This window comes from Eptatretus burgeri, chromosome 1 (genome assembly GCF_056783735.1).
Source record: "Eptatretus burgeri isolate ZD-2024b chromosome 1, Ebu_testis_v1, whole genome shotgun sequence".
Taxonomy (NCBI): Eukaryota; Metazoa; Chordata; class Myxini; order Myxiniformes; family Myxinidae; genus Eptatretus; species Eptatretus burgeri.
Genome location: NC_140961.1, coordinates 81485685 through 81500521, shown reverse-complemented (window position 1 = coordinate 81500521; position 14837 = coordinate 81485685). Strand labels below are relative to the sequence as shown.

At 34.3% G+C, this 14837-nt stretch overlaps 1 pseudogene; it reads left to right on the top strand.

Moving 5' to 3' along the window:
• LOC147034838 (uncharacterized) overlaps positions 1-13662 on the top strand; it is an 86774-nt pseudogene extending 73112 nt beyond the window's left edge.
• Positions 13663-14837: the final 1175 nt, after the last annotated feature.

Sequence of the window (14837 nt, the reverse complement as noted above, 5' to 3'; positions counted from 1 at the left end):
GGCAAGATCGCCAAGGTGTGACCGCGATGTTGACACTTCCATTTCTACGGCAGTTATGATTCGAATCGTTGTGCGTCAGCCTTTTAATATGCTACGTCACGACATCGTCGGCGATGCGTGCAACGCGCTATGCCTAAGTTAGACTATCGTTGGGCATAGGTTGTGTAGGCCAACAACAGGTTCAGCATTCGTTGGTATAAGTTATCTATAACACAACGAAACGTTCTGTGTCCATTACTAATATGTTATGCATACGACCAACTCGTTATGAATACGTCCGAATCTTAAAAAAAAACATCAAAAGTTCAACGTCAGCCAGCGTTTTACATACATTTTAATACGTTGCCATCGCTGGCTAAAACGTCAAGGTGTGACCGGGCCTTTATTAATCAATATGTGATTAACTTGAAAAGTAGGATAACTCATTGATAATCATGTTTCTCTCCCATGATGTCAACTGTAATAAATAACTCTGGGAAGACTTTTAGATGAGGAGAGATTTTGTCAAAGCCTTTGGCCTAGCATAGTATATAAGTCAACACAGATCTTGACAATTCCACAACCCTGTCAAAATCAAGAGTTCAATTGTCTTTGGAATCCATTGTGCTCACTGTATTCTTTTTTTTGTTTGCTGATGACTTGCGGAATTTGTTATTAGCTGTTGAAACTGACTCTGGGAGAAGAACTATGAAGATAATCTTACCAAATGCAGGCCATGGCTGGTTACAACAAGGAAAAACAACGAAGAAATTTGATGCACGAGGAGGCCATTTGGCCCCTCATGCCTGTGTGACATGAACGCAACATTAAATGCTTGGAGCAGCCGTTCTGAGTCTGAGAAAGGTTGTGCCATTGTTGTGAAAGTTATGGTACCCAGAGTTCTCTTGGAAGTGATGGCATTTCCACCAAGCTCAGTTTCTCTTTTTGTCTCGTCTCACAGTCCTGAGTTGTATTTCATGTTAATCATGTGTGTGCTATAGCTACACTACGAGCGTCAGATACCTTAAAAGGGAGGAGGGAGAGCTAATTTAATTCAGGGGAATGATTGGACAAGTGGCATGTGAGAAGTGTGCCAGCCTCAGAGACAGACACAGGAGTTTGAGAAATAATTATTTTTTAGCATAGATTTTTTTGGGGGAGGGGGAGGGGAGTGAGGGCAGTTTCCCCGGCATAAACACCGACCATATAATCTTTTAACGAGACCCTATTACTGGCATCACCATCACTAAAAATTTGCCCAACAACCTATCCATACTCGAGCTACATTCAAGGCTAAAATCCCTGCACCATCGATCTGCAATGCTTCGAGACAGAGTTGTTAATTCGAGTTGGTGACTCGGAATGGAGTCGCCAAATTTTTATATTTGCTTCTTGCTTGTGACGAGTTTGTATTGATTTGTTGACAATGTTCGAAAAATAATCGTTGAAGAAGAAAAAGAGCAATCAGAGATTGCAGCCCCTCACCAGGACCTGTTTTATGTGGTGTTTGTGTCGTTTTGTGTACTGGTGTGTTACTTAATTGAAAATAGATATGACAAGAAATGCCACTTTATATCTGCTGGCAGTGAGGACTGGGTACCAAGACATCCCGCTTTGATGCAACCTCACTTTGATCAGACACTTGACCCTGACCAATGACCTTCATTATTATTCGATTTAATTCAGAATGTAATTGAAAGAAGTTAAATTCAAATCAAATGGAAGACTAAATAAGTATAGTCCAGCAATGGAGTCATCAGAAGGAACCCAAGCAAGCAAAAAGCAAATATTGTCATCAGGAGGAACCTGGATAGGATTCCGGTTTCAGTGGCTACTCCTTTATCCTCAAACCCATCCAGGTGCAGCCAAGTGAGCCTTATTTTTTTTTAAACAAGAAAAACCCAGATTCAAAAATAAAAATAAATTCTGGCTGCCAGACCATGTGTCCGATCAGGTCGAAATGTAAACATATATTTCCATCACTACTTGATCATAATTGTGAAGTTCATGTTGATTGATGAAGCAGTTCAGGTTCAAGAGAAAGAATATTTTTTTTTAATTTTCCCTCAATCCAAAATGGCTGCGAGACCATATGACCTATCACTTTTTTCGTGAATGGCCTGGTATCCCCAAGGCATGGGGAACATTTGTGTGTAGTTTCCCCTCAATCTGTCCAGCCGTTCTGGAGAATTTTTACATGTTGTAGGGTAAATCCAATATGGCTGACAAACCATGTGACCTATGACATATGTGTGACCGTTTTGTTCCTGATGGAAAGGCAGTCATGCATGTAATGGTTTGCCTTGATCTGTTCAGCTGTTTGAGAGAAGATTATTGAAGGTTTTTTTGAAAAAAACAAAAGAAACAATGTGGTTGCCGAAAGTCATGCCCGATGGCATCATCATTTTTTTTCTTATGCGGACCAATCTATCACTAAATGACGCTCAAATATTTTCATACAGATCAGAAGCAGTGTTCTATGTATGCAATTATGATGTCATAAAGAAGGCAACTATGACATCACATAAAAATATGGGCAATACTCCTGGGTGTTCACCTGGTATAATAACGACAAAGAGGAGAAAGTCAACACAGGGCAGTATCAGCAAAATGTACCAATGAACCAATGTTATAGCAAATACCTCATATGTGAGCAACTGCCACCACTCCCCCGCCCCCTTCAATCCCCTTCCACCCAAATTTTTTTAATAGCGTGATCAAACTTTAGTCCATTACGAGTGATGAAGGTTGTGGTCAAGTTTCATTGAAATTGTGTTTGTAGTTTTGGAGAAGAAAGGAAATACATATTTTTGTGGGGAGGGGGCACCACCCTGCCCACACAGTATACCCTATTTGACCACAATTTTTTTCATGTTGTGAACAAACTTTTTAACATCACGGGTGATGAAGGTTGTGTTCAAGTTTCATTGGAGTTGTGTGTGTAGTTTCTGAGAATATAGCAAATACCTCTTCTGTTTTTTTTTTTTTGGGGGGGGGGTGAGGGGGGTTGGGCAGGTCAATCCAGATTAGAACTATGACTTGCTGCAATTACCAAGTAAACCTGTACTAATTTGTTTCATGGTCGGGTGGTCGGCTACTAAACTGTCTCCCCCACCAGGTTTCCTGGTGAAGAATGTGTGTGGATATGGATTCCCAGCAGTATTAAAAACAAAACCTGTCAAAGAGCAGAGGAGCTCCTTGTGAGCCAATAGACATCCATCTCTCGTGCCCACCTGTGTGTATGGACGTCCTCCTGCAGTTGGGTTACTTTTCTTTCAGGTCATTGGCAGGATTTGCACTCCAGCCACCGTAAAACAACTCATACCCCTAAACACACAAAAACCACAAAGAAAACTGAAAACACACTCCGTGGGAGTTCCCTTTGTGCTGCTGGTCTTTTTCAGGACAGCTCACTGGATGATGGAATTGGGGCAAACCTTCGTTGGCTGGGAATTGGCTGGGAACCCCATGCCTTGATGACAGGAGTGAAAGCACAGGGTAAACATCCAGGGTCAGATTGCGGTGTGTGTAGCAGAGTGGTGCCGAGGAGTTATCCACCAGACGGCAGTCTCCTTGAGTTAACCTGAGGCATTCCCTTCGGGTTGGTGGCTGGAATGCCCTATCCTGAAGAGAGAATGATCACCTGTCTCTGTTATCATCTGAGTTCAAGCATTTGAACATCGGTATTGTAGCACTCTCTGTGGTTTTTAGACCGGATTGTGGCGAGATCATGGCAGATGGTTATACCTCCTATTGGTCTGGTTGCTCTGATGGTTACCATGCCCAAGGAGTTGCTGTAGCTGTGTTCAATAAGCTGACTCCAATGATAATTGAGGTAACACTGGTCAACAAGCGTATTATAAGACGAAGGTTTCGTCACTCCTTTGGTGTCGCTTCCCTGGTCTCTGTATATGCTCCGACTAAGGCCTGTGATCTCACTGTGAAGGACGTATTCTCTGCCATGCTCGAGTCTGTGGTTGATCAGTGCCCCAGGTGACATACTCTTCCAGTCTCGAGGGATTCCAAATCATTGATTGGCACTGATTGGGATGGTAATGAGACATATGTTGGTCCCCATGGGTCTGGAAATGTAAGCCAGAATAGCACCAATTTCCTTGACTTTGCAAGAACTCGTGCATTTTCTGTGGCTGGTTCATGGTTTCAGCACTCACAGGCTCATCGCTGGATTTGGTATTCACGCTGGTGGTGTGGCAAAGGAGATTGGCCATTTGCTCATTGATGCTCAATGGATGATGATCCAGAACTGCATGGTCTCCCGGAGTTCTCAGGTCCTCAATACTGACCACAGGCTTGTTGTAGCAGCTCTGAAGTTGCAGTTTAAATCCGGGAGATTGGTAGTATCTTAGCCTAGGCTGGATGTTGGCATGATCAAGGATGAGATGATAGCTGAAGAGTTTGCGAACAGGCTGAGTGGGGATTTGGGGGGTCTGGGTTCTTTAGGAAATCCTCAAGAGTTGTGGAGTGCCTTCAAGACCACCATCATTGATGTTGACGGTGGATGTCTTGCAGCTCACGGTCGGGGGAAGATTAATTTTGTCTCTCTCGGGACACTGCATAATATTGATCAGAGTCGCATGGCCAGGCATAATGGCAGAGCCAAGCTCATAAGGGAGTTGAGGCATCAAATTGTACATGCGCTGAGGGAGGACAAGGAGTCCAATGTGTGACTCCCCTACCAGGTTTCCTGGTGAAGAATGTGTGTGGATATGGATTCCCAGCAGAATTAAAAACAAAACGTGTCAAAGAGCGGAGCAGCTCCTTGTGAGCCAATAGTCCAATGTGTGAGTAATCTGTGAGGGCGTAGAGCATCACCTGGGGCCAAGGGATTCTCATCCTGCTTCCAGGGCAATTCGTACATTGAGTTCCTCCAACCCCATCCCTCGGTGTACTGTGGTTCGAGCAGAGGGTGGTGGGCTCTTGACCGAGGTGGTCAAGTTTCATTCAAATCATGTGTAGTTTCAGAGAAGAACTTGCAAGTGATTGTGGACAGATGGATGGACAGACAGATGAAGCGCCATCCCATATAGATATGAACTCCCAGAACTACCTTCCAGGGCAGCTAATATTTGGACACTGAGCATTTGTCTATGATGTTATGGCTGTGGAAATTGACAAAACACCATAAAGGTCCCGAGTTCAGTTAGGCCGATAAGTCCGTGTTCAGATAGATTTCCCCACCATTGTTTAAAGGGAGGATTCATGTCAACCATGCTGTGATCTTTGAGTTAACCGTTATTCTTTACTATCGTTATTTTGGACCAACCACGTCAGTAGGGTGAATATACTGTTTCTGGCTCACTTTTCCCTATGTAAATGAATGGAGGATTTTCAGCGATTCCCTTTTTTTCCCTAAATATAAACCCCCTTTTTATCCCAAGGTATATTTCTTTGTCTCCCCTTTTAACCTAGGGGCTCTCTATTCAAATAACCCATACAACAAGATAAAGATTTGTGAAAGGTGATTCTAAAGAAATATCTGAAACGTCTAAGCCCCGGGACACTCTTTATCAAATAAGCGATGCATATTGTTTAGCTCACTCATTGAACCTATAAAGATTTGTTCATTCTCAAATTCCTTCAATAGTTTAATTTTCTTTGCACAATAATCCCCATCTAAAATATTGAAAAACAAAACATTTGAATCTTTATATTTTCTAAGATACCCCTTTTGTGCCATTACAAAATGATAAACTTCTCTTAATGCTCTTGTTTGACCACCTCCTGAGCCACATATCATTTTGAGATTATAGTAAATTGTTTTTTCATTGTTCAATTGATAACCATCAAAGTTTTCAGTCCATTCAAGGATATTCATTTTTTTCTTTACATCCTCTAACTTACTAGTTTTTAAATTGATTCGCTTATTTGTTTTACTTACCTTTGTTTTAGTTATTTTTTCAATAAGACTTATTTGATATTTTTCACATTCATTATGTTTTCCATTTATATACCAAGACTGAGATTTTCTCCACTCTTTAGTTTGATTAATACTTGGTTTAACCATTTATATATTGCGAAAAAACGCGGCGGTAGCCCTTAAAAAACCCTAACCCATCTTCCCATTGTTAAAACACAAACTATTCTATTCACTCTATCATACAATATCCATATGGAACACAATCTATTCCATTATCTAAAATAAATCTCTTATCATCAAAGGCTCCTAATGCCTTTTTATTTACTTCGTCACTCTATATATATATATATATATATATATATATATATATATAGATATATATATATATATATATATATATATATATATAGATATATATATATATATATATATATATATATATATATATATACATATATATATATGTTATGTTTATAACTTCTTATTGTATTCATTTTCCTATATTCTTCTTTCTTATTCATCAAACAATTATAATAATTTCTAAAGTTATTGATTTCTTTATTACATATTTCTTTATTCCCTTTAACCTCTTATCAATCTGATCACCATACTTATAAGCATATGCCTTTGCTCTCAATCCAATAAACTCACTCATTACTTTTCCACCCAACTCATCCTTAAACTTACCAATAACCTTTTCATTCTTTTTGGAAAATAACTCACTCTTCTTGCTGAAATTACTTGTATCATATACTCCAATATTTTTCTTCATATCTTCATACACATCATCAGTTTTTATATCTAAGATAAAACTATCAGTGTCCATATACAACAATGAAACATTTTCACCATACTCTTTCTTGAAGTCATTATAAAAATAATCATACATCAATATCTTTGATAAATCAAGAACTGCTGTTCCAATATAAATTGGTTTATCCATTACAATACTTTCCTTTTTCATATGAATTGCAGAAAAGTTCTCTGAAAAAACCTCTTCTCTCTCAAAATTTGGTTTATTTATCAATCTCGAAGCTTCTTTCCAAGATGTTGCGAATCTAATGTTTTGCCTGTTTCTAACATTTTCCATAGTCTTTCCAAATACAGCATTATTCATTAATTTATAAAAGTCCCCTTCAAATTTTACTTTTGTATTTGCTCTCATATCTGTATTGAATTGAATATACTTTTTCACCCAAGGACTTTGTTTAAATTTTAAAACTCTATGAATTTTAGCTACTCTCAATCCTTCTCTCAAAAACTGTTTTAAGTTTCTCTGATGCAAAACATATCCCTTCTTTATCATAGAATGTTGTTAACTTTTCTGTTGATTTACCTTTAATATTAAAACTTTTATGATAATCACTTAACCATTCTTTCTTTGGGGTTTCTTTCTCACATGCAAAAGGAAGGTCTTTATGCTTATTATGAAGATCACTCGGGTACCTCAAATCAACTTCAAAATAATAACCTTCTTCTTCGTCATTCAATTCCTCTTGAGAAGAAATAACAATATTCATCAAAGCCTTTTCATAATCCTTTTCTTCCACCCACTCTAATTTACCATAAGGTAGAGATTGAGACATTGCCCATCCATACAAATTATTAGCATCAAAATACATCAAATAATTACTATCTTTTTCACTATCATAATTTGGAAGATATTTATTATTTGCTTTAGCATATCTTTTTGAACATACTTGTGATATTCCACCTCTCTTGGACTTCTCAATCATCAAAAGCATATCAACATCACTGATTAAATCTATATCTTGTTTTGTCATTTTCAACATTGCACTCCAAGCTAAACCAGGAGCTGAGAAATAGTGGGCAGGATCTAATCCATAACAATTTTTATTATGACAGAGTGATCTGAAAGCCTCATACACATCAGCGAACAATAAAACATCTGTTTTTAGATATAAATCATGATATTCTCCAAGGTTCCTTATCTTAAATATTTTCCATATTTCTTGTGCATGTTTATATTCCTTATCACTTATCTCTTCTTCATAAAGGTTATTATAGAAACTTTCTTTTGAAGGAAGTTGTGTTTCTTTAAATCTCATAAATGAATCCATATAATCATAAGGATAAATTCCCTTACTTGTAAGAATTTTCTCTTTACTTTGAATTTCATTCCTTGTTTGAATTTCCTCTCTCGTAAGAATTCCTTCTTTAATCTGAATTTCCTCTAGTTAGAATTTCATTCATTGTTCGAATTTTCTTTATAATTAGAATTTCTTCATTAATTTCCTCATTAATTAGAATTTCCTCTTTACTTTGAATTCTCTCTTTAATCTGAATTTCCTCTTTAGTGAGAATTTCCTCTTTTGGAAAGAATGAATTAAGATTTGGAAAAGAGTCCGTGGAGCTTAGATTTGATGTGAGGTAGGCTAGTGGTGTTCCAATAAACTTGTAAGAATCAAGAAACCGAATACGAGTTATAGGTTTTGTGAATATCATTTTTGTAAATGAAATATACTTTTGAATTGTGTTTGTTATGGCAGAAATATTCCCTGGTGTTTTTGAAAGTTCATTTATAAATAGATGTGTATCATAGTTGGCGCTGTTGTGAAGAAAGACTGGAATAAAAGAAGGTAATTTATAATTAAGATTACAACAGGAATGAGCGGGACCTCTATATTTACCAGTAAGATGACAATGATCCCTAACTTTAGACTCCTTAATTTCCCCCTCACAAATATGACAGATATTGTTCTTTCTAAATTCTAATTTTTCTTCTTTGGTCAATTTCATCGGTTCATTTGTTTCTTTCATTAATTTAGTGAGTCTTATACAATCCTTTTCTAATCGTTTTACAAACTCTTGTGAAGCTTTTTTTCCACAATAATGTTCAAGTTTGTTATACTTTTCTCCAACAGATGATTTGATATAATAACAGAAACCACAAGGAATATGTTTTTGATATTTATTGGTATATGATTCTTTTGGATTAGGAGATGCAGTATTTATCTTTTTAAGGATACACTCAAAATCAGCGTATATCTCAAATGGGTGCATGATAGATTTATTATAATCTTCAAAAGAAATCTTTTCACCAGGTTTAGGCATTGTAATTACAGCTGATTTATGATTACTACAATATTTTGAATGTTGTTCTAATCGTTCTTTTGTATGAAATGAATTAAGACATCACTTACAAGGATATATTTTGTTTGCTGTTCTGAATACCTGAGAAGAGATTAATCTTGATAAATTATTGATGTATGTGTAATGTGAATTTTTTCCAACACTAAAATATAAAAGATCAATGTGTGTTTCTTCATTTTTATAGTTGTTTGAAATTTTTAATATTTGAACTTTGTTTGTATCCGTTAATCCATATACATTAATAGAAAGATTATTCTTTTTCTCAAATTTAGGAATATCTGTTAGTGGCATTGGGAATTTAAAATCTTTAATGTCCAAGGTATTCCCATATTTCATATATTGTTTTACTCTTTCTGAATTACATTTTGGTGGATGTAAGTGAGCAAAAACAGACCAGAGAAAACATTTATTATCATTATTCTTCATATTAACAACTGCCTTCTTTCGTTTTATTTCTTTTGGTAATTCAATATAAGAAGAAGCTTCAAGAGGGTTTGATTTTAGAATGTGTATATCTAAAAAGATGATTTTTAAAATATTGAATCCACTTCCTACCACTGTATTATCAACATCCTCCTCTTGTCTTGATAGTTCTTCATAAACCCCACTATTCAAAAAATCTTGAAATGATGTTATAAAATGAAGATCTGTTCTCATATAAGGAGTTTGTTCTTCATCTTGTCTTTTCATATTTATTTTCACTCCCATATAAAACTTTAAAGTTTTCATTTCTTTTAATGTCTTTTTAATAAATTTTTCAACATCAGGTTTCACTATTTCAATTGATTCAGCTATTGATGATGGACCAGGTTCTCCAAATTTAAAAATCCTTATTTTTATATGCCCTTTAAATGCCCCATCAGTGTTTTCAATATAATAGTCTCCCTTTACTTTAAACTCATTTTTCTTGTGTTTTTGTGATTGAAAATGTCTATTATAACTACTCTTCAAAACATCCTTTGAGCAGATATCACAATGTTTTCTTTCCAACTCAAGAGGAGATATTTTATGAAATAGATTAAATGTGTGTTTGTTGGTTCGGAGGTGTTTTCTATAATGTTTATATTTGTGATTACAAACATCGCAGTATGTTGTACTCACCATATTTATATAATAAATCTTTGCTTAAACTAAAATTTTCTTGATGAAAATTTCGTTTATTTTACAGGTGAATCTGTGCTTAAAACCATTTTATCCTCCAACTTTTTCACTTAATAAATACAATATTTCAAGACACAAAAGACAAGTTTCAATCAATCTCTTCATTTGTTAAAGATACTGAGAAATATGTCAAGGATGTAAAATTGAACAAAGATAAATATAACAACTATTGGATAAAAACTATTATGGTAAATAATATGAGTTCTTCAATTTCCTTCAGTGGAAGGGCTTTTAGTATACCTGGTAGAACATCAATTAAAGTATCTCTAACAAAAGTTTCTCCTCTTCTTCTAGTAATATATTCAAAACTAGAAAAGCAATGAAACAAGAAAAAGTATCAAAAAACAAAAACCTTATGGATGAAGCTTCAGAAAGAAAAGATAAGACCATCTGTAATATGCAAGGAGAAATTTGTATTTTTTTCAACAACCCTAAAGATGTAAATCCTGATGAAATAAAGGATGTTAATATATCAGGTGAAATGACATTTCGTTCAATAGTAATTAATGATCATTTTAAAATTACCTTTAATATAAAAAATGTTGTCGTTGAATCTGATAATGAAAAAAAGTATATCGATATCGATGGTAATATTATTAAATATGAGTCAATATACAACTGAAAGTATAGATGAATTTCAGTTTAAGTAAAGTTTTACTTTATAAATATGCTAGACTTTCCTGCTTCTCCATATGACAAATTTGAGAATTGTCCTGCATGTGAAAGACGGGGATTAAACACAGAGTCAAAAGCCTATAAACAATGTATATTCTGTGATTATCTTCTAATTAATGATAATAAAAAATATAAAAAGGAAAATAATTCTTTTAGATTTACACCAAAAATGAATTACTTTACAAGATTGATTAGAGAAATGAATGTAAAGTATGAGGGTGATAACACACCTTTCCTTACAAGGGAAGAAACTGAACGTATTAGAGAAATGTTCAAAGGATTGTTGTTATATATTATTCATGGATGTGATTTTCAGGGAAATATCAACACAAGATATTGCATAAATAAAATAATGGATTATCTTGAAATTAAACCTGAACTTAGGATAAAATATAGAGTTTCTTAAAAAGCCAATAATAAATTAAATAACCTGTTTTCCAAATATATAAATGAATGATTTTTTACCTATTTGGGAAAATAAGATAAAATTTAACAACCATAAAAATCTTCCAAATTCATTAAGATGTCTCATAGTTGTTCAAGTGGATGTGGAAAAACCTGCTTACTTTTAAAAATGCTCCTCACTCCCAACTTTTTAGATTATGATCATTTAATAATTTTCACAAAGTCGAGTTTTCAACCAGAGTATCAACTACTCTCAAGGTTTTAATGCTGGTCTTCAAAAAGAAGATATAATCGGTTTATTTAAACGTCAAAAAAACCTAAATGATTATAACATTGAAGATATAATTCAACTATTTTGTGATACATAGAGATGTAAAAAGAAATCAAATCCTATAACTTGTATTCTTAGTGATAATACGGATGATATACCGTCTCCCCAAGATTTGAATAAATCAAAAAAGAACCTCGTTATCTTTGATGATTGTGTTAATGAGAGAAACCAAACGGTAATGGACAGCTACTACACAAGAAGGAGACATTCTTCTTGTAATTGTATTTATCTTAGTCAATCGTACTTTCAACTTCCTCGTCGTTCCATCAGAAACAATGCTAATACTTTTATTTTATTCAAGTTAAATTCAATAGATATCAATAATTTTGGAGAGATAATTGTTCTACATTATGTAGTAAAAAGAAATTTGAGGATTACATGAAGCACACGACTGAAAAATATAAATATATTGTTGTGAAACAAGATGAGATATTAAGGGATATATTTTTTGTTTTATAAACAATTACATATATAAATGACAACTATTATTATAAATCTTGTGGGTAAATCTGCTTCTGGAAAAAACTTTCATAAATCAAGGTTCTTGTGTAGTACAAATGAGAATATTGTAAAATTACTTAAAAAACATCCCGTGATATGCATTGTATCAACAACAACTAGAGCAATAAGACCTGGAGAAGTAAAAGGTGAAGATTATCACTATATTTCATTGGAGGAACATATGCGATTGAGGAATGAAGGACAAATATTTGAGGAGGTTTTTCTTGGTACAACAAAATATTCACATTGTAAGAGTGAGTAAAGGAAACTATAATCTGGTGGTGTTGGGATAGTAGAAACTAATCCAGAAGGAACGGGACAAATTATTAAATATCTGAGCGGAGTGAAGATTTTATCATTCGGTTTTAATGTTGATGAAGAAACTCAACGCAAACGTATGAAAAGCAGAGATGCAAGTATTAGTGAAGAAGAAATTACAACTCGCATTAATGTTAATAAAGAATTTGATGAAATATTTAAAGAAAAGGATTTATTTGAACACATCTACTTGAATGATGAAGAAAAGGAAAATTTCCCTATTGATCTTTACAATTCATTAAATGATATTTTACAATAAATAAATGGATGCAAAAGAAAGAGCAATAAGATTTAAGGAACATGAAGAGTTGGTTTCAAAAGTTGTAAAACAGGAAGACATAAACTAACGGGCGAAGAAGCATTTGAAAGAAAACAAGAGAAATTTTTTTAAACCACTTTTAAAAACTTCCCAAGAAAAAATGAAAGATGTTTCCACAGTTCCCACAGTAGAATATACTCCTAAAAAACTTAAAATGTTAAAAGATTTTGATCAAATGACGGAGGAAGAATTAGAGCATATAGAAGAATTAGAATATGATGATGAAGGTTTATTTCAACAACTGGAAGAGATTAATCAACCCCCTAATTATATTGTGAATGCTCTTCAAAACAATGAATATTCAGCGGATTCAAAAACCAAAGCAGGACTCATTCCAACAGAACAATCAGCAATATTTCATCTTGTTCAAGAAAAGGTATTGATATTTAATGATGAATTAAGGTTCTTGGGTTCTGCTCAACCCCCTGTTAAACTAACTCCGAGATTAATGTTTCTTCTCACAAAAGATGGAAGACAAGGTTCAACTGTGAGGGATGAATCAAAGTATATTGATAAACCATTGGATATGGAAAATAATGATGATAGAGTATATATTGATCTGCTGAGCACTCTAAATTATAAGGTTATTCTTTCTGGTTAAAGTAGGAAGAATGAGAAGGAGAAACACATTATTCAGGCTTTAAGTATCCTTGGTTCAGGTGTTAGTTTTCTTCCAAATGACCCATCGCAATTAGTTAATAGACTGTTATTGTTGTTAGGCAGTAAGAAGGCTGGAAATAACAATTGTTTTAATGAAGCATCAGCCATTTTAGACCAGTTGATGAACATGAAAATAATTAATAAATATCAATATAAAGACATTTTATCTCATATTAAATAAGATGAGAAGCACAATCCTTAGTTTCAATTTCACAACAAGCGACCACACATCTTCATTCCCATACCCACTACAACTTGACACAACAAAAGAATATGAGGCATCTTTATTCTCCATGGAAACTTATAATACCTTATTTAATATAACCGAGAAAAATGACAAGTTTAGTTATAATCCGGGAAGTGGATACAAAATGATAACAGTCTCACCCGGAGCATATGAGATTTCTCAAATATCTTCCGAAATTGCTCGTCTTATGAAAGAACAGGGTGATGAACCAAAAAATATTGTTATAAACATTCAATAACATACTTCAAAATCAACGATTAAAGTTAAAAATAACTACAAGGTTGATTTCACAATTGATAATTCATTTAGAGAGTTATTGGGTTTCTCCTCAAAAAAGATTGAAACTAATGGGACGTTTTACAGTGATAATGTCATTCAAATATCCTCAGGAATAAATTCAGTGTTACTTCACTGTGATTTGATTGATGGTGCTTATAATGATGGAAAAAAAACAAATACAATATTTTCATTCAGCGCATACTCAACCCCAATTGGTTATAAATTCAATATGGAACCTAAAAATTTGGTTTATCTACCTGTGTCAGGAAAAACCATACACAGAGTAAATTTTAGGATAACCGACCAAGATAATCGTGTGATTTCTTTTAATGGAGAAGTTATATCCATCAGAATTCACCTACGTGAAGTTTTCCAATAAATAAATACGATGGTTATTGTGAGGAAACACGAGTTGGGAAAATAAAAAATAATTACAGGGGATGGGATGTTCCTTTCTCCATACTACAAGGGTGAAGGTATGTATCCTGGTAGAGGATACTATAAACCTAAGAGACAAAGGGGTGTTGGACATCAATTTAGAGGAGATGGGATAATTGATACTCTAATGGGTATTGGTTCAACTATTCTTAAACATAAAGATCTAATTGGTTCAACTGCTTCTGCTGTGGGAAATGTAGCAGGTGCTGTAAAGAGTAGAAAAGATGCTCAGAAGGAATCTCATAAATTACAAGCAATAAAAGAAATTAAGAAAGGCAAAACTCAGTTGTCCCCCCAAGAACGACAGAAAATAATTCAAATACTTGGATCAGGGTTTCAAAAGTTTTAACATCTTTTTTCCTAAATAAATACAAGTATGGAAGCAATTGATAGTATCTATGATTTGGATGATACTATTATTATCTCAAACTCCACTAAAAAAGAAGATTACTTCAAGGTAAATGCAATAACTGGAACAGACTGGAATACGAATGGAACAAAAAGTTTTGAAATAAATAATCAACAAACCTAT